Source organism: Eublepharis macularius, chromosome 8 (assembly GCF_028583425.1).
Source record: "Eublepharis macularius isolate TG4126 chromosome 8, MPM_Emac_v1.0, whole genome shotgun sequence".
Taxonomy (NCBI): domain Eukaryota; kingdom Metazoa; phylum Chordata; class Lepidosauria; order Squamata; family Eublepharidae; genus Eublepharis; species Eublepharis macularius.
Genome location: NC_072797.1, coordinates 28324766 through 28345183, shown reverse-complemented (window position 1 = coordinate 28345183; position 20418 = coordinate 28324766).

The window sequence follows — 20418 nt, the reverse complement described above, 5'->3', positions numbered from 1 at the left end:
AACAACATTATTTCTTGTATTGTCGAAGGCTTTCACGGCCGGAGAACGATGGTTGTTGTGGGTTTTCCGGGCTGTATTGCCGTGGTCTTGGCATTGTAGTTCCTGACGTTTCGCCAGCAGCTGTGACTGGCATCTTCAGAGGTGTAGCACCAAAAGACAGAGATCTCTCAGTGTCATAATGCCAAGACCACGGCAATACAGCCCGGAAAACCCACAACAACCAACATTATTTCTGACTTATGGGAATGAGCTAGGGTTGCCAGCTAGGGGTTAGAATTTTTCTGGAGATTTTCTGGAGATTCTGGGGAGGGGAGGGACCTTATCAGGATGTAATGCCATAATGTCCACCTTCCAAAGCAGCCATTTTCTCCCAGAGAACTGATCTCTGTCACCTGGAGATCAGTTGTAATTCCTGGAGATCTCCATCTACCACCTGGGGGTTGGCAACACTAGAATGGGCTGAGCATGTGCTAGGTTATGCAGGCAGGGAGAATGATTTGCTTGCACCTGCTGGCAAGCAGTCATGGATGTTCAAATTGCTTGCATTTTGTAGTGATTGTGTAGAGTACAAGTGTGTTGTTCTGTCTGACATCAGTTTTTGTGTGTGAGAGAGAACAAAGGAGTTGGAAGACGAATGAACTTTGTATATTAAAGATGGAGAGAAGGATTTCTGTCAGGAGAAAAAAAACAGGGAGTTTTACTGGGACAGTGGCAAAGGAGAGAAAAGAAGATTCACTGCTGTGCTTTGTATATTTTTTGTGTAAATATATATTTTAATGACATGTCTTTCTTGAACCCAGTCTTTTTATGATGGAGCAAATGCTCATTTGGAAACAGTTCTCCTTTTTGAAGTGAGGTTTAAGCAAGAATGGTCTAGACACCCAAGCCTTCTCCAAGAGGGCTCATATTTCTGACATTTATTCCTTGGAAGGGCTGTTTGTGATATCCTAAGATCATAGCACCCTGACCTCATCAGAACTAGGATCCTAAGTGGGGTTGGCCTTGGTTAGTAACTGGATGACAGACCTCCAAGGAAGTCCAAGGTGTCAAGAAACTAGGTATGCCAGTCTATTTCTTGGCCTTTTTCAAACGTTGGTTTAGGCTTCTCAGCCTAGTTAGAAGCAGAAAGGGCCTTTTCTCTGGGAAAGGGTAGTCAAGATGACACTGCAAGTCCTCAGACAGATAAAGGTGAGATGGAACTAGCCACAGGTGCAGATCACAGAGCTTCAAAGGAAGAACATAGAAAGGGGCTTTTGGACCTGCATTCCATCTCATTAACACACAGCATTCTGGGAGTGGAATGATTTGCTGCTAATTGTGAGGACATGCCAGCTGCAGAGACATGTCATCACAAGGTGAGCAACTCTCTGATTGGTCAAGCAGGTCAGGCCACACTGCAGGTAGGTGGCCTTAAAGTCTGAACCCTCATTCTAGTTACATCCTTGCTAGGGATCTCATCTTCCTTTGGGATGATTCCTGTAGCCATACATCATCTTTGTGCCTTGAACTTGATTGCCTGGATAGGTGTCACTGGAGCAAGTCTTGTTATCTGGATTTTGGACTTTGAAGTTTTGCTTGGACTCTGTGCTCTAACTGAATAAGGTAACATTTGGTTTAGGACTGAAAGCCTGTGCACTATTATTAGGATAGTTATTTAACTTATTATTATCTTCACCTATTTGCACACTTCTATAATTGTATTCACTTGTACTTCTTTTAATAAACTTTATTAATCATATTCTTGTGGTGTTACTTGAGCTTCAGCATTTCAATCTAAATCCAGCACCTTGGCCTACTTGTAGGGTTGCCAGCTCCAGGTTGAGAAATTCCTGGTGATTTGGGGGGGGGGGGTAGGGCCTAGATGGGGTGGGATTTGGGGAGGGGAGGGTCCTCAGAGTGGAGTATAATGCCATTGAGTCCATCTCTCAAAGCAGCCATTTTCTCTGGGGAAAGTGATTTCTGTGGCCTGGAGATCAGTTGCATCTCAAACAACGGTATGATTCTGTCGTTTGCCAACTGAGTGATGTGTTTGAATTGGTTTGGTGACCATCTTTGAATATTATGCCTGTGAGGAAGTAAGAGTACGAAACGGGAATTGGAAATCTGCTAGCAAAAACCCGTCGGCTGTATGTTTGAAGGAATGCTCAGCTTAAGTTCTTCTAGACAACATGATGGTCTATGCCATTGAATCTGTGAATGAAAGAAAAAAACTGTTAATTGTGTGGTTCTCACCAGTTGAACTCTTTACCTTATGAACTTTGTCTTCACCAGTTGAATTTCATGATTCTGTACTAATTGTATAATGACTATTGTCTTTGCACTTTGCACATTTAAAAAAACTTTTAAAAATTGACAAATTATTTCATGAAATCTTTCCCCCCCGGGTTGTATATAGATACCAATTGGAGGTCTGCAACCCTACCTATTTGCCACAGCTACCCAAGTAATTGTTTTATGGAACTCAGGGTGCAAAGTGGACTACTTTGTAGGGCTGACTCCTTTTTGCTTAATAATACCCAATAGGGCTTGAGATTTGCCTTTTGGTCTTGGGCTGGTGCTGGCATTGCTCCTCTAGAAAGTGAGGATTCACTCTCCAGTTTTTGAGTCCAGTCACACCAATGGCATTATGAGGTTCTACTGCAGACCAACATGGCGAAACTAAACTCTCCCGTTTTGTGTTCTGATTCTTGACCTTCATAAGAAATCTCCTTGTGGGACAGGGAAGTTTCGAGCCAGGGCTGCTGTGCAGAGGTGGGCTACTTGTTAGTCTCTTGCCTTGAAAACCCCAGCAGGAGTCACCACACATCATCTACAACTTGAAGGCACTTTCCATCACCAAGATAACAGTTGCAAAGGAAGAAATTTCCCTCACCCCAACAGTACAAATTTATACACACCGAATGAGATGAGGTGCAAGAGATCAGTGATGAGGAAATAAGAGGGTATAAAATGAGCTCTCTCTGGGAGACAGAACCACTAGTTCAGAGTCTGTCACCTCTTAAGATCTGGAATGTCACGTGAAAGTAGTAAGCAGCTGCTTTTGAAGCCCAATAAGAGGGAATAAAGAGGCAACTGTTCCTAGCCGCATATGAAGAAAGGGGGGGAGGGTCTATTTTTGAACAAAACCCGATGAGTTCGATTGGGAGAGTTAAGCTGGGGATGCCAGCAGACAAGTTTACCGTGTGTTGACTGCAGCAGTCAGATGTGAGCTGGTATTCACACCCATGAAACTGCCTTATACTGAGGGCCAAGCTACAAATGACGAATGACACTTGCCTGGCAACTGAACAGACTCACTTTTACTTGTGGAGAGCAAGTGAATGGCAATTGAACAGGGAGGAATACACGTGAGTCTGTTTACTTGCCAGGCAAGTGTCATTCATCATTTGTAGCTTGGCCCTGAGTCAGCTCCTTGCTCCATTAAGGTCAGTACAGCCTACCTGACCTGACAGGTCTTCCTCATCACCTACTTCTTGATCCGTTTAATCTGAGATGTTGGGGATTGAACCTGGGACCTTCTGCATGCCAAGCAGATGCTCTCTCACTGAGCCAAAGCCCAGCTGTGTCTCAGTTCAGCACCAAGTGACCTGAATGCTTGCCAAACAGGTTTGTATCGGTTTTCTGCAAAACAGTGCCTGTGCAAATATGGCAGCCATTGAAGCCACTAAGGACTATGTAGACCAACACTGAATGATTGGGGACGGGGGCAGTGAATGATTTAACTGTCTGTTTAAACAATTACCTGCCAAGCGGAGCAGTTGCACAGCAAGAACAGGTGGCAGTAGAACTCCACCAGGAGTGAGAAAGCACGTGCACAACAAGCTAATTGTGGTGTACTAACTCTACTGTTAGGAGCAAATGTGTGTTTGGTTGTTGGGGGTTTTCCGGGCTGTATTGCCGTGGTCTTGGCATTGTAGTTCCTGACGTTTCGCCAGCAGCTGTGGCTGGCATCTTCAGAGGTGTAGCACCAAAAGACAGAGATCTCTCAGTGTCACAGTGTGGAAAAGATGTAGGTCATTTGTATCTACTCAGGAGGGGTGGGGTTGAGCTGAGTCATTCTGTAAGAGTTTCCCAGGGAGTGGAATGCTAATGGCGGGAGGCTTCACTGTCTCCTGAGGAGGTTCTTTTGCATATGGATTGGTGCTTGATGTGCTAATCTTCTCTGGAGGGCTATTGTCGGGTGTGGAGTGTTTTGTTGGCCTGGTGTTTTTCAGAACCGGAGCCCATGCTCTGTTCATTCTTAAGGTTTCTTCTTTCCTGTTGAAGTTTTGCTTATGCTTGTGAATTTCAATGGCTTCCCTGTGCAGTCTGACAAAGTAGTTGGAAGTGTTGTCCAGTATTTTGGTGTCCTGGAATAAGATACTGTGCCCTGTTTGAGTTAGGCTATGTTCAGCCACAGCTGATTTTTCAGGCTGTCCAAGTCTGCAGTGTCTTTCATGTTCTTTTATTCTTGTCTGGATGCTACGCTTTGTGGTCCCGATGTAAACTTGTCCACAGCTGCAGGGTATACGGTATACTCCTGCAGAGGTGAGGGGATCTCTGCTGTCTTTTGCTGATCGTAGCATCTGTTGTATTTTTCGGGTGGGTCTGAATACTGCTTGAAGGTTATGCTTTTCCATAAGCCGCGCTTTCTCAATGAGGAAATTAATCATCTAAACCACGCACTTCAGGCAAATGGCTACTCCAGAAATGAAATCCGAAGAGCAATCAAACCCAGGATGAATCAAACAACCAAGGAAAAACAGTCACCTACAGGAAAAGTGTTTTTGCCATATATCAAAGGAATTACTGATCAGATGGGAAAGCTTATTATCTTTTACATACACACGCACACACATACGTACACTTGCCATCCACTCAGAAACATTTAAAACTTCTTGACAGTTGCAAGAATGTTAATCCCTGGAGTCTAACGCTTTTCATTTCAGAGCAGATTCATACTCCAGATAACTTTACATTAGAAAACCAAAGTATATCATGCATAGATTTAAGTTGGCAAATGGCATAGAAATCTCCAGCAGCTTACATTGACACCCATAGTAAGAGGAATAAAAAAAAAGGAATACCTGGGGAAAAAATGAAAATGAAGCTGTTAATCTTGCCATTAAATTGCAGGTACTGATGTTAAGTGTCTTCCCAATCCCAATGAGAAAGTGACAGTTTTTCTCTTGTATTTACATTATTAGATGCTGGCAGCCCAGGAATTGGCTAGGTAGTTCTTAATTCAATATTCATTGCTTTATGGCAACTCTAAAAGTTCATCAGCCACGGCCAGTGCAGTGTCAAAAATGCTACTTGTCAGATTTTGTGTCAAAATGCTACTGCTCAGGGTCACTTCCAACAGACCAGGGAGTAGATTTAGGAATGCTATGTCCCCATCACTCCCAGGTCTGCGGCCCACAGTCATAGAATTATAGAGTCATAGAATCATAAGGTTGAAAGGGATCTCTAGGGTCATCTAGTTCAACCCCCTGCACAATGCAGGAAATTCACAACTACCCCCCCCCCCCCGCTCCATGCCCAGAAGATGGCAAAACACCTCCAGGATCCCTAGCCAAACTGGCTTGTGGGAAATTGCTACTTGACCCCAAGGTGGTGATTGGCATTCCCCTGGGCATGTAAGAAGGCCACAAGAACTAATGTAACCCTTCCTGCCCTCTCCCTCATGATCTGCCCAAGTTCGCAGAATCAGCATTGCTTTCAGATGGCCATCTAGCCTCTGCTTTAAAACCTACAAAGAATGAGAGCTCATCACCTCCTGAGGAAGCCTGTTCCACTGAGGGACCATTCTATCAGGAAGGTCTTCCTAATGTTTAGCCAAAAGGTCTTTTCATTTAATTTCAAGCCATTGGCTCTGGTCCGAGCTTCTGGGGCAGCAGAAAACAACTCTGCATCATCCTCTATATTATAGCCCTTCAAGTACTTGAAGATGGTTGTCATATCACCTCTCAGCCATGTCCTCTCCAGGCTAAACATTCCAAGCTCCTTCAACCTTTCCTCATAGGACTTGGGTCTCCAGATCCCTCACCATCTTTGTTGCCCTCCCCTGGACACGTTCCAGCTTATCTATATCCTTCTTAAATTGTGGTGCCCAAAACTGAACACAATACTCTAGGCGAGGTCTAACCAGAGCAGAGTAGAGTGATACCCTCAGTTCTCGTCATCTGGACACTATGCTTCTGTTGATACAGCCCAAAACCACATTTGCCTTTTTAGCCAGCATATCACATGGCTGACTCGTGTTCAGTGTATGGTCTACAAAGACTCCTAGATCCTTTTCACACATACTACTGCCAAGATTGCTCCCAGCCTATAATTATGCCTTTGATTTTTCCTTCCTAAATGCAGAACTTTGCATTTATCTCTGTTGAAATTCATTTTATTTGTTTTAGCCCCGTTTTCCAGCCTGACAAGATCATCCTGTATCCTTACTCTGTCTTCGACCGTATTTGCTACCCCTCCCAATTTAGTATCATCTGCAAATTCAATAAGTATTCCCTCTATTCCTTCATCCAAATCGTTTATAAAAATGTTGACCAGGACTGATCCCTGAGGAACTCCACTTGTAACTCTTCTCTCTTTGGGTGTGATCAACCAGTTACAGATCAGCCTAATAGTAACAGGATCCAAACCACATTTTACCAACTTCTCAACAAGGATATTATGTGGAACCTTATCAAAGGCCTTACTGAGATCCTGGAACTAATTGCTTAGCATCAGAATGTCTCCTGATTATCCTGCTCCTGTGGGTTACTTTCTTCGATGTGCCCACCTCTTGTATTGGGTGCTCCTCCAAATCTTGAGATACCTTTCCCATCTCCTCATGTTGCCCTCTGAAAAGTGCGGATCAGCGTGCCACAAATCCCTGTATCTTCTCCTCCAGTAGGTTATTATATACAAAGCTCTTCATAGCCTTGGCCTGCGAGACTGCCGCCCTCCCTATGTTCCTCTACGGCAGCTTCGCTCATCTGAACAGGGTCTCCTGCAAGTGCCAGGCTGCACATGGGCAAAATCGACAGTAGCCCGTACACAGGCTTTCTCTTTGGTGGCCCCTACCCTGTGGAACGACCTGCCTGAGGAGGTCTCCTGTCTCCTGGCTTTCTGCAAATGATGCAAAACTGAATTATTCAAAAAAGCTTTTTACTCAAATGGGAGGGCTGTATTGTGGGGACGGGGTTCAGATGCTTCACTAATGAGTTAGGGACCATAGACTTCACCACTGTGTTGCCTTACATATTATCTATTGCTTTAAATATGTACTCCTATGTACTACCTGTGCTTTATGTTGTCTAATGTCAATCCTAGAAGTGATTATGTTCTGTCTCAGTATTTTCTTCTGCTTTGTATTGGATTCTTGCTAACGCTATGTCTTTTTAAACTTGTATTTATTTACCCTATGGCATTGTTTATGGAAATGTCCTTGATACGGATTGTACTAATCTCATACTGTGTAATCCACCTTGAGTCTCAGTGAGAAAGGCGGACTATAAATGACATAATTAAATAATAATAATAATAATAATAATAATAATAATAATAAACAAATGTACACTTGCTGCAAGTGTAGTTGCTGTTACCCTCAGGTATAAATACAAACATGCCACAGACTGTACATGTCACTGCCTCAGCTCTCTCACCAGCCATGCTTCTGCAATCCATTTCAGAGGTAGTTCAAGTTTTATGGTACTTCCCTGATAATTCCCCTGCCCCCTACTGGCACCACTTTGCAGCAGGCTCTACGCACTCACACACCCCGGTCCTCCTTGTCAGACTGTTCAATTTCTTGCTCACAACAGCTCACAATCCTTTACACTTTTAGAATAGGAACAACTTTGTTCTTGGCTCCTCCGTCACCTCCTCCTTCCCCTGGCCTTTGTTCTGCAGCCTGCTGCCCATTATAGCTTGTTGCCTTTAGCCACCTCATCTGTTAGGTAGCCTCACAAACATTGCTGTCTTCACTCCCCCAGGAGGAAGGGGAGTTTCCTCCAGATCCTAAGTAATGTAAAAATACTGTAAACTTCTATATTGATTTTCTACCTACAAAGGTGTCAAGGTTTATGAGAAAAACCATAACACATTCAATAAGTCTAAAAGGACAGCAGTCAGCAATAAAAACAGAATAACAAAGCAGCTCATAACTTCCTTCTTGCCTCAGTTTTCTTTCTTCTTTTCCCTTTTTCTGAAGCCTCTTCCTTCTTCTCTTAGTCTTCCCACAGCTTTCTGAGTGTATTGCATATTCCATATTTTCTTTTCAGCTCCCTTTCCTTTCCTGTCACTTGGCTCTTCTCGATTCAGTAACCCATTCATTACAGAGACATGGATCTTGTTGTCCCAGGCCCTTTCTGCTTCAAATGAGGTGCAGGATCCAGACTGGGGGAGGGGGGGCTAAATTGTCCAGCCTATCCGAGAAGGGCTTAGGAAGAGAACACAAATCTCTATTTACTGCTTGCAGGTACTTGCTCCATGCAGTTGCCCACTCATCTCCCTAGAGGCAACATGGAAGTATCTGGTCTCTTGAGCCAAGCAGGAATTTTTGGAGTTTCCATGGATTGGCTGTTAGGGGCCCTCTTTTCCACCTGCATGCTGACTTTGGAGGATGGGTATAAATAGGCCTGGTCTTTGACTGGTTAGGCCATAACCAGGTTGCCTAGAATATGGTGGGCTGCTCATGACAGGTAGGGAGAATTTGGCAGGGACCTAAGATGTCATGCTCACTGAAGGGGGTTCCTAAATAGCCCATCAATTGGCCTGCAGTGGGATGGATTTGAACGGGAATGCTCAGTGTGCTGAGTAGCATCAATCAAGTCCAACACCTGATTGCCCTGAAAACATTTTGATAATTGTGGTTGTTCAACATTATAGAATGTTCAGCCATAGGCATTCTATGCTATCTCGTCATCTCAGCAAGTTAATGTAATAAGTTTCACTGCCTCAAGGATCATCAGCATATCTAATTTTGAGCATGGCCTTAAAATGAAAACATCCACACAAAGGGGCCACATACAGAGAAAGGAGTGTCTGAAAACCCAGGGAAACCCCTAGTTTTGGGTTTTTTAAACATACTCCTCCCCCACCATCCACAGAAGCAAGGTCTGCGCTACACAGATCTTGCAACTGCAGTGAAAAAATGCCAACCAAGTTCTTACCAGATCAAAATTGGCATTATAAAGAGTTTTTTTTAAATATAATCCCATTCCCTACTAAGGAGAGCAAATGATGGTAGATTGGTGGGGTGGAGGGCAATTAATTGACAGGAACAAAGGGTGAGGAAGAGGATAAGGACAAATCAGTGAAAGCATTTGGAGTTAATGGTTGGGGTTTGGGGTTGGAGGTGAGGGAAGGTTGAATTAAAGCAGAAGGTATGCCATTTGCAATTTCTGCCTGAGACCTCTGGCTGCCATTGCCTGCCTGCTGACGAGAGAGGGAGTTGGAACAGGCTTTTCTCACCATTCCATCCCAGTAGCTACAGGCAGTAGCTACCAGGCTAGAATCAGAGTGCAAAGGATCCACCTTCCGTTCCCTCCCCTCCAATGCCCAACCAAACGGAGGGACTGGCTAGGAGGATGCTTGTGGCGGGGTAGAAAAAGGTAACAGGAAGTGGGTGGGAGAGAATCAAGAGAAATGGGAGTCTTCAGGGGAGCTGGAAAAGACAGAGAGTAGTGGTTAGTGAAAGAGGGGAGAGAAATTGGAGGGCAGGGGCCAATGGAATTTCCCTCTCCTGTGAACCTTGCAGCGCTCCAATTGAACAATATATACTCTTTATTTTATTTCTTTTAGAATTCCATGGAAGTATTAAAATAGAAAATTGTGTGATGACATCAATGCATGTGTCTGGAATTCTGTATCAGGAATAAATAGGGTTCCGTATATTCTGTATGGTTAAGTGAATCTCTCATTCTTTCTCCCTTTTTTCCATCCTTCTTACTTTCTGTAATATTCTCAAAATCTTCAGCCTTTACCTGCACTGTATTCCTATATTGTCTTTAGTTTTGCTACTTATCTGAGCCAGACCTGTTGGCACGGCAGTTCCTCTGCATAAATGCACCCTAAAACAAAAATTCTGATTATCAGTGCAGCATTTCCAATCAGAGAGCATTTTTTTTAGGCGCACACAGAACCACCATTATTTGTGACAAGAAGTGCCAACTTTCATGTTTATATTGTGACTGAAGTTATCCTATGTTGCAACAAAAATCCCAACAGCTTGAAGGATGAGGAAGTATAATAAGTGAGAAATATTTTTTAAAGAAACAAATATTGTTTTTACTGTACTTTCTTAGTATATAGAGGCCTTGAAAATAAATAGTTCAAAATGCTTAGGTATAAGGTTTGAAAATTTCCCTTGACAATGTTTCAAATTTAACTTAATGTTTTTCTTATCTACCAGGGTTGCCAGGCCTAGTTTGGCAACCAGCAGAAGGGGCAGGGACATGGTGGTGGGATGGTGTTGTGTGCATGATGATGTCACTTCCAGGGAGAACCCAGAAGCAACAGCGGTAGCTCAAGGAATCACCAGAAACTCTACGGTAAAACAAAAGTTCTCCGGAAGTGACATCACCATATGTTTGATGTTGATGAGGGTTTTTTAAAAAAATGTCTACACCTCTGTTTGGAATAGCAGTAGGCAATGGGCATTTGGGGCAGGGAATCTTCTGCCCAGCTCAGGGGCTTCACAGCCCCATTGTCTACTAATGAATACTTAAAAATTCCCCCATATGTACCTATAAGCACAAGTAATGGTTCTGTTTTCTTTCTGATGTTCTCCTTGGCCTTGGATCTAAAAGGAGAACTTGACAGAGATATTTTATAAAATGCTTGAATACCCCTAAATTCACTGCAAAATAACAGAGTTAGCAGAGATTTTTTCTGGCCAAATATAACATTCATTCTCTTACTTCTCACCCCAGGACCATGCCACAACCCTGTGGCGTCTACATATGGTTCCTTGTTCTTCTCTTGGAAGTTGATCACCGCATCTTAACCTCAGTAATGGTTATTGACGCTTCTTGATAGCATAACTGTGGCATCTTGACTGGTTTTCTGGCTTCCTCCCTTCAGGCTGAATTTAGCCCGCAGCTGCTTCTGGCATCTGTCCCTAATTACAGGAAGACTGTTTTCGGTTGGAGGTCGGACTAGATGACCCTAGCGGTCTCTTCCCACCCTATAATTCTATGACTCTATGAGTCACTTTTGCTAAATATTGCGGTGCATACCTCTGAGTGGTCCCACAATTCTTTGTGACAATAGTTTCTTTTACCAGCCAACTAGATAGGACTGAGGATGATGTGAAATTCCTCAGGTTTTCAGTGCCAGCCTAAGCAGAGTTAGTGGTGGAAAGTGCTGTCAAATCATAGCTAGGGTTTTCAAGGTAAAAGATTAACAGATGTGGTTTGCCTGCTTCTGCAACTCTTACCAGCTTTGGAAGTCTTGCTGACCCTGCTTAGCTTCCAAGATCTCATGAGATCAGGCTTACCTGGGCTACACACTTCTAATTCTATTGAAATCAATGGGCTTAACTTTGCTTAAAATGGAACTGGTCTAAGTCAACTGAAACCATCTAGTAGAAAAACACTATTGTTTTTGGAGTGTTTGATGCCATTGTTCTTTATTAAAAGGAGCTTGCATCAGAAGTTCAGCTGCCATTGGTTTGGTAAATAAATGTAAATGTAAAATATAACTAACACCTTCCTCTTCTTCCATTGCATAGAAGAGACAACAATTTCTGTTTACCCCACTGGCCTGGATTATCAGGGCTTGCAAGACACAAGCTTGCTTTAAGGCATATAAGAATATGATTATGTGGTAGGGTATGAGCTTTCGTGAGCTGTGACTTGCATCATGAAAGCTCATACCCTACCACAAATTTTGTTAGTCTTATACATGCTACTGGACTCTTGCTCTGTTCTACTGCTAGACAGACTAACATGGCTACCCATCTTGAAGAATATGATTATATCTGCTTAGGTACAAGATAAACAATGTTTATCCTAAATTTCCTTAGCCAATTGGCCTTTAGATCACAAAGTATGCTACCAAATAAATAGTAAAGCAAAACAAAAACTAAAACCCAGCTTCCAAGGGAAACAAGTGTCTTTGCCTAAATATATAATAGTAGTTCACTAATACTGAGAAATGTCATGCTGCTTGTAAATCTGTCCAAGCCATAATATTATGTGTTTCTCTCTTCTTGTACTGTTTATTCTTATATACTTTAAGGAAGTCCTCCCCCTTACATTAAGAAAAAGCCATGCACAGCAAAGCTCTTCCCCCCCTCCCCCAGCTTTGTGCTTTCTCACTTTAAGGTCACACAACTGCAACATCTCTGGTTGGACTTACCAAGATTCAGCTTTGTAAGAGCGCCTTCAAGATTTGTCCTTCGATACCCCCTGCCAAGCACCAAGTCACTGATGTACTACCAATCAATTCCTACACAGCTACAGTTCAGGAAGATACTTTGAAAAAGAGATCTCTGTGAAAGGAGTGACTAAGAGAGAGGAAAGGGAAAACCAGAGCTAGGGAAATGTACAGGATATTTAGGTGGTACTGAACAAATAAATGGAATGAAGAGTGGTGAACTATATGTCAAGAAGTAATTTTCTATGTGTAGGGATTTTGTTTTAAGGGAAGAAGAATTCAGTCTTGAGAGCCCCATTCTTTTAAGTGGTATAAACTAGACATTATCATTTCAGTGAGAACTAGGTGCATTTAATTTAGCTACCTTGTAGCCCGTGTTTTCCAAATGCCTGTATCTTTAGCCCTGGGTCACTTCTGCTACTGTTATAAGGTTTTTCAGTGCAAAGAGGAAAGTACAGAGGTGAACATATCTTCTTACATCAGGCCAAGAAACAGTGGAGTGAGCCATGCATAGGTGGCAGGACCTAGCAGGCAGTTCAAGGATCAAACTAATAAAACATGGTTTTGTCATAGGTAAGTGATCCAAGAACACCAGTGAGCTTTATGGCAGAGCATGGAAAGGTCTGGCCCTGTGGTGCAAAACCAATGCTTTGTCTAAGAAATCACAGTCTGAAAGAGGGATACTCTCTAAGACACACTAGACATGCCCCAGGGAGGCTCAGGGCCAAGCTACACATGACGAATGACACTTGAACAGCAAGTGTATTTCTCTCTGTTCACTTGCCCTCCACTCAATCCACTTGCCGTTCAAGTGTCATTCGTCATGTGTAGCTTGGCCCTCAGTTCAGACTAGACATTCTCCTGGAAATACAACTGATCTCCAGGAGAAAAGGAAAGCTTCAGAGGCTAGATGGTTTGTCATCACATTGCTGCTGAGCTCCCTCCCCGAATCTCCATGAATCCCCCAACCTGGAGCAGGCAAATCTTAACATAAAACCATGATTAATTTTAACAATTCTTAAGTTTGGGGAAGCAGGAGTTGGCTTGCAGATCCTGGTTTTATTTGACGAATGTTGGTTTCATCATCTTTGGTCTTTCCACTGCCTTGCCTCCAGAGACCCAGCTGGATCTTGGCTTGTATTGTTGTGATGACACTAGGAACAGTGCAGCATTAAGTCAGGGAATCCATGTTCATACATCACCCAAAATCACTGGGTTGGATCCAATCAGTTTTTCCACTGGTGAAAATAGGTGGACTCCATAAGATTAGATCCCTTTGACCACCCAAAAAGGCTGTGCTGGGGATCACGACACCTACATGGACAAAGGTTGTATGGGATGGGGCTGTAGTAAGGAGAATTCGATGAGATTGAGTGAAAAGCTGTATGGATCCAAGCCATTGCAAAGACTAACAATAGTTAATAACTTTATTTATTTAACACATTTTAATCAAAACTTTCTGAGCAAACTGGGACCCAACTTCAAACCATGATTTCAGATCAAAGATGCTTGCTTAAAGTACCTTACCTAATCATAGTCAGTGGAGCGGCCAATGTTTGGAGTAGTGGTTAAGAATGCCAGGACTCTAATCTGGAGAACTGGGTTCGATTCCCCACTCCTCCACTTGAAGCCAGTTGGGTGACCTTGAGTCTGTCACAGCTTCTAGGAACTCTCTCAGCCCCACCCACCTCACAGGGTGAGTGTTGTGGGGATAATAATAATATGCTTTGTAAACCACTCTGAGTGGCTGTTAAGTTGTCCTGAAGGGTGGTATATAAATCAAATGTCATTATTAATGTTATGATGTTAATGTTATTACAGTTAAACCCTGGTTTCCAGTGACGTGAGAAGTGAGCTACTAGTAGACTGGCCTAATTCACTGGGATATGAGAGGATATGAGGGGCTGATGACTCCCTATAAGCTGCTATGAGCACTTAGATAGGATCCGAAAGAAATGTAATTTCAGAACTGGAAATGCAAGGAAATAATTACAAATGACATTAATTGTCTGTTAATTTGTACTTATAATTACATTATATTCACATGTGGCTGTATTAATTTGTATGTAATTAATATCAGTCTAGGTACAGACAATGTTTATTCAGTAGAAACCCTGCTGTGTTCCTAGCCTTTTCAGAACATGCTGGACTTAACATAAAGATACCCTTATGCATTTTGAGGCAAATGGGGGTTGAGTTCAAGGTAACTCCTCATTGTGAGTTTAAAGACTACATTTTAGAATTCTATAGTTGACCCTAATTTTTATAAGCATGGAAGAGTCAACGTGATATTTACAGGGATGTTTCCCACTTTGCACAAGCCCTTGACTTAAGAATGTGCTTCTTCTGTAGGAGCAGCTTGAATCTGCTGACCTTCAAGGCATGCTACAAGGGCCATTTAATTTCTGATTTGTTTTCCCCTCCCCCTACGTTTGTGTGGTGGAGGGGAAAGGGAAGAAAGGGGCCTGGAGGATGACACGCTGTTTGCTCATACATCTTGTCTGTGAGGGAGGAAGGAAGCTTTATCCTACAGAAACTTGATCCCGGGGGGACCTAAGTGGAGTTTCTCGATCATTCACACCTGACCTCTGTAACACTGGATAAATCTGTACCTGTTTTCTCTTTGTCTCCATTACTCATCAAGTAGACTTCTCTAACTCAAACACAGAGGAAAATACAACTGTAATGATGTGTATTTGCGTGTATAGATGTGAAAAGATTCATTCTATCTACATCTATATTTTTGTTAGTATGTGTGTCTGTGTGTTTTAAAGCAGTAAGAATAGGAACAAGGAAAATAAAAATTACAAAAGTGAAAAGCTGTATATTACTTTATATCAAAACTAAATTCAATAGTCACCAAGGTTTTCCCTCCAATTTTTAATATTTTCTGTTTAAATAATTTGCAGCTTACCAACTCAGTCAGTCACGTGGACTATGTATCTCATTTTGTTTAACCATTCTTTGACTTAATTTTTTAAAATTTAACACACACTACACCTTCAGCCATCTTCTTTCACTGTGCATTTTAGAAAAATAGATGGCTTTTTGCATTGGCCTCTCCAGCCAGGTATTGTAAAAACTGTCCAGCTCTATCTCCCTGGCAGGATACTTAATAACAGGTTTTATTCTTCTGTTATAGGACCAGCTTCACTTTCTTCTCCATCTCTCTCTCTCTCTCCACTCGTCCCCTCCAGCCTCAAAGGCCTAGTTTGCCTAGCAACAGAGTACGGCCTTCCTAATGGGACACACTTCCAAACTTTAACAATGAATTAACCTGCAAAGCAGCTATTAAAACACAACAGTGGTCCAATGTTAGCTTCACTCGAAGCCACTAACAAAGTACCAGGATTTTTTATTTGAAGAGCTGACAATCCTGTTTCTTACTGTCTTGCCTTTGGAGACAGACAGTAGCTTGTGACTCTCTAGACCGGGAGAAACATGTCTGTGGTTAGGTGTGTAGCAGCTTGAGCAATCGCTACACAAACACATATTCACCGATGTCGAGGTGTGAAGACATCAATGAAAACGTCGATGAATCATGTGCAACTACTGGTGTGAAACCATCCATGAACCATTTCCTTAATGCAGCTTCTAAATAACTCCTGTGCAATCGACAAATCAACCTGGGTTGCTCATGAAGGCACCCAATACCCTCTGGCCAGTCTGCACAGCGCTTTCTGCTATGTAGGAGTCAGCTGCTTTGAAAAAGTGAGCAAGATGCAGGATGACAGGCTTGAAAGTGCAACGAAATAAGTTTCCAATCAGGATCTGTTGAAGATTTAAATCTGAAAAGTAAGTGCACGATTTTAATTTAATATTGGTAAGACGGGTGGGCTGGAGGGAAGCAGAGGCATCTCTGAAGCTCAACAACATCCTTTGTTTGAGCTTCTGGAGCTGCTTTAATTTTGATTTCGAGGCAGGAAAGAAGCACAGTTTGCTATACTATAGTCTAAGGATATAAGTGTATATATTTGGGTCACCAGGTTCCGGTGGGAGGAGGGACCTGACACTTACCTCGTGCTGGCAGCGTGCTCTCAAATCGGACCCAAATGAAGCACAGGAGTGCAGGAACACTCCCATGGTTGGTGCAACAATATCACTTCTGGAAATGACGTCGTTGCACCGCAGGCCGTGCATGTTCCCGGGGTGCCTGCCGGTGGCAGGCAACCTAGGGGCTTTCCACCTCCCACTGATTGCTGGCAGATCAGTGGGCAAGGGGTCCAAGACGTTTGAAATCTCAGTGTTTTCATTCTTTAAAAAAATCAAGTTACTAGTCATTATGACTGCAACCATGTTCTTGAGTATGCGTATGCTCAAAATCAAGGATTGAATCACACTTGGTTCACAAGTGACAGCTATTTTGTGGCTGCGCTCACCATCCAATGTCAGAATTCCAAAATAGTCAGTAGGCTGAAATGTGTTACAGACACCTGATATAGACGATAGTCTTATATCATCTAGTTTGGTCCATACTGAAACATCTGGAGACATGATTGCTCTCTTTAAATATTTGAAAGGCTGTCATTTGGAGGAGGGCAGGGAGCTGTTCCAGTTGGCAGCAGAGGGTAGGACCCCAAGCAACGGGCTAAAACTACATGCAGAAAGGTACCAGCTGGATAGTAGGAAGAACTTTTTCACGGTCAGAGTAGTTGAAAGGTGGAATCAGCTGCCCAGGGAGGTGGTGAGCTCCCCTTCACTGGCAGTTTTCAAGAAGAGGCTGGATGAATACTTGTCAGAGATGCTTTAGGCTGATCCTGCACTGGGCAGGGGGTTGGACTAGATGGTCTGTATGGCCCCTTCCAACTCTATGATTCTATGATCATTTTCTTGCCAAATATTCTATGTGTCTTTACTTTAAAATTTATTTATAGACTTATTGCCCCATTTTTCTGAGAAATTGGTTCCCAAAGCAATTTAAATCAATAAAAAACAATATAAATTAGGGGTGTGCATACACACACACACCTATAAAATTTGGATGATCCAGATCCAGGTTTCAGGGATACAAAAATAAAAAGTATCCCTGAAATACACATTCTCTAATTTGAGTTAGAGAATCCCAGACTTATCTGGCCATTGTTCCCTACGGGGGGAAATATCGGCTGGGGGGCGTTTTAAAGCAAACTCCACCAAATTTTCAGGGAACCTACTCCTGACTGACCACTAAGACCCTCTAATTTTCAAGAGGTTTGGACAGTGGGGTCCAATTATATGGGCCCTGAACAAGCTGCCCCCAGCCACCCTCCATTGTTTCCTATGGGGAAACATTTCCAAGACCATTACATTCTGAAATTTGCCTCCCCTCTCTTGCTTAGTATTCTCTGCTTTGACATTAAAACTCCCTTGCAAGCTTAACCAACAAATCCCAACAGAACCAAACTGCAGCAAGGGAACCGATGTCAAACCAGAGAATCATTAAGGAGAATCCCTTTGCTGAAGCAAGGGAGGAAGACTTGTTGAGCTACAGAATTTAAAAAGTGGCCAGTGGCGGTGGCTTGAAGGGCTCTTTTAAATCTTTGTCAGGGGTGGAGGGGCATAATGGGCTGGCAATCCACTGTGCTTGCTGCCTCGTCTTGCTGCGGCCCAGCAGAATCCAGCTGCTCGGATTGGATCTAAATGGCACAAACGTGTTTAATTCTGATTGGATTGTGCCCATTATGTGACTTGGAAAAAGAAGCAATTTCAGGTATCATGACTCTATAACATCTGGCATATGATTGTCAATTCACACAACGTATTTCATGCAGGCATGTGAATGCTCTTTGTAAATGCAAGAATATAACAGCTACTTTTTTGAGATGTGCAGACACACAATTTTGCTTTTCTTTTGGTTTATTTTCTTTTAAAAATAAATGCAGCTTCATTTCATTCAATTTGTTATTGTAACCATTAGTTTGGGGGGAAGGGAGGATTGTCCCCATAGTGGGAATCACAGTTCTAGATGTTTTTTTTTTGGTCCTTTTCCAGCAAGGATTACATTTTCAGGGTCTGTCCTCCAGCTGTCACCACAGACACTCTCTCTGCCCATTTCAGATGGGACCAAGACATTTGTTTAGAGGCAGAGCAGACAAAGAGAAACATTTGGCAAAGCAGCCTAAGAAGGCAGGTAACATAGCAACATGGGCATCGATAATAGGTAAATAGTAAATATTAAAACCTGCTTAGTAACATTAGGATGGAGCTCGCTTTTAGAAAAATGTGCTCTGGAGTTCCAGGCTTCTCAAGAGCACATGGACCCCATTTGGATTGAAACTACAGTGTGTGGAGATAATGTGCTTATGGTCTCTCCCCCATATGCCCTTTTCCTAACATTAGTCCCTGGGAGGAACTATCCCATTGGGAAAGTTATGTGCCATCATTACATGTACATTTCCCCAACAGAGCAAACATTAGTTTTCCATGGCCATTTCAGGCGGGGGAAACAGCTTCAGTCCCCTTTCCCCCTGTGCTGTGTTCCCAAGCCAAATTGGGCCCAAATGCACCTGGGAATCCCAGACCTCCAAAATGAGTCTTTGTAATATTGGAATCGACTCAATTTGAGGAATTTTCCACTTTTCCTTAAGAGGGGAATGAAAAGTTAATTGTAATTCATTGTTTATATGTTTGTTGTTTGTTTGTTTTGATCAAATGGAGTCAAAGCTACTGGGGCATTGAAGTCTGTCTGCATACTATTGTTTGCAAAGCAGACATATTATCAGGAGATGATGACATATGCTGCCTGGTGTTGGGTTCAGGGGCAAGGAGAAAAAGGACCAGGGTAAAGAATACTGAGGAGCCGCTGCTTATATACAATCAAAGTTGCCTCCAAGACCGGCAAGTTTGCAATGTAACAAATATAAATATTTTGGTGTGTCAGTGCAATCTCTCTTTGGTGGCAAGATCTGTGCAACCTTTCATTGGAAATGGATCCTGTCAGTTATGTATCTGGTAAGTCTTTTTTTTCTCCCCTCCCTCTCACTTTCTTCAGTTCTTAAACCAGACAGCCAGGTGCCAGAATAAAGGACAAGTCTGGAGACGTTTGAAAATTACCACCTTTGTTTGTTTGTTTGTTTGTTTTTGTTTGTTTGTTTATCTTAGATTAGTTATAGTGACAGTGTCAGTGAAAATAATAATTTTATTCAGGTTTTGATTTGTTAATACCTGAATGTACACCACTAGTCAATAGGTTCTATATGTCTCAAGAAATAGCTATAATCTTCCTTTTTGGAGGAGTTCAGTTCCTTGCATTTCTTCATTTTGGCATCCTTAGGTTCAAGCTTCATGAAAAAAATATATATACAGACAGTCAGGCAAGTAAACAAGTAATGAATCTACACCAGTGCAAGATCCAAGAGATCAAAAGATCAAAGGAATACCAATAGTTGAGGTAGGTAGCCATTTTGGTCTGCAATAGAAGAGTCAGACCTTGAAGGCTTATACACTGAAAAGTGAGGTTCATGACTATTAGCCATGAACCAGTTTGCCTTAGCCCACATGATTTAAATGCGGCATGAGGCTTGGTTGGTGGGGTTGAGGTGGCTCAGCCAATCCAAATGGGGACAGCAAAGGATGTATCTTGCTGCCCCTTTCCCTCAACAGGTATTCATCACAAAGATTGGTTAAATGTATAATCTGCTCTCCCCACAAGCAGGCTTAGAGTGGATGACAGTGTATATTATAATCACATTAAAATCACAATAAAATGTACAATTTAGTAAAAGCAACAATAATTCTATGTGGCAGCCCATATTGTTCAACCCAAGCCAATACATCTCATGGGGTGAGAGATGGTAAACAATGGTAGATGAGTTGGTGGAGAACCAGGGCAAGGAGGGTTACATTTCTCCCCTCAACAGGAGATCAGCCCTGACTACATAATGGGACTAACTGCTTGCCAATTGGGGCCGAATTGGAATTCTGGGGTTTTCCCTCAGATTGGCGGTAGTGGGGACTTATTTTTTGCCTGGTCCATGATGTATATGATGGTAGGAATTTAAATAGGCCTGGTTAAAAGCTGGTTAGGCCATGACTAGTTGGCAGGAATAGGGTGGATTACTAAGGACAGGTAGGGTTAATTGGCAA